A 1397-nucleotide genomic window follows, 5' to 3' on the forward strand; every position below is an offset into this window, starting at 1 on the left:
GTTTGCTCTTCTCTCCTCTGTCCTCTTTCACTTATTTTCTTCTATCCTTTGAGTTGAAAGCCACTTGTTTTTATCTGGATTAAAGCTTGTAATCGCCATCTACTGGTTGTAGGATATAAGTACAGGTTGTGGCTGTGTATTCATGAATATTTGCATGCTTGATTATTGTCAATCTCTATGAGGTTATTATTTTCCTCTTTGATTGCATAGTTAAAATTGTTTCTTGAAAACAGTAAACTGTTATCAAATCTTACTTTTTCAGAGAATGTGCTTCTAAGAGACTTTAAAGCTATAATTATTAAATTGTAATTTACTAAGCCCTTTCAGAGGGGGACTCTGCTCAACTTACCAAGTGCCTGGCCCACGGTAAGAATTTTGTGAGTATATTTTGAACAAATATTTGTTGAATTCGTCCCTTGACACAGAAACAAAGCCTCTGTGTGTGTGTGCGTGTGTGTGTGTGTGTGTGTGTGTGTGTGTGTGTGTGTCAGTGTCAACTGGCTATTGCAATAGCTGCCTAACTAGATCCCTTGCCTTTATTTCCTTCCTCTCTAATCCATTTTACATTTGTTGATAGGTTAGTTTTCCTGAAGTTGAGCTCTCTATTCATGCCAAAAAACATTTTTATATGTCTGCAATGACTCCCCACTTCTCACAGAATGAGGTTCAAAGTCATTGGCCTGACATTCAAATCTCTCATTCCTCAATTCTGACCTCACCCTAATTTGCTGAGTTCAACTCCTACAGCCCCCCGCTTCACACACACACACAAAAATTGAATTACCTGTCATTCGAAAAACAGACCATGCATTTCACTGTCTTTGTACCTTCTATCAGACTGTGATTTCCCTTCCTGTTCCACATTTTGCAACCTTTACCGTCTCTTCAAGTTGCCTCTTGTAAATTACTATCTCTTTTAAACCCTCTTTGATTATCAGTGGCATATATGTTGCCACCCCAGAAGTGCCCTCTCTTGCTTCTGAATTCCCACATCAATTTATCTTAATGTTTCTTGTCACTTTGAACTTTCTATTTTGTATTCTAATTATCTGTGTACATGTTGTATTCCTTCTACTAGATTGTGAGCTCCATAATCACAATAGAAAATATTAATACTTATTAATGCTTATTGAATACTTATAGGTCAGGATTACTGAGAGGTAATATAGGACCTAGTATGTAGTAAAGGCTGAATAAGTGTTAGCTATCATTAATTTTATTGTTGTTGCTCATTTTTAAACAAATTCTCCCAAATTTTTCCACTGCTCTTTCAAAAATATTCACCTTCAGAAGTCATAAACAATCCAGCTGTGCTTTCATCATTCAAAACTTTTGTCTCTTTTCTTTTATGGAATTGTCTTCTTTTGAAAATTCTGACAGGCAGGCAACAATCAGAG

This window comes from Eubalaena glacialis, chromosome X (assembly GCF_028564815.1).
Source record: "Eubalaena glacialis isolate mEubGla1 chromosome X, mEubGla1.1.hap2.+ XY, whole genome shotgun sequence".
Lineage (NCBI taxonomy): Eukaryota > Metazoa > Chordata > Mammalia > Artiodactyla > Balaenidae > Eubalaena > Eubalaena glacialis.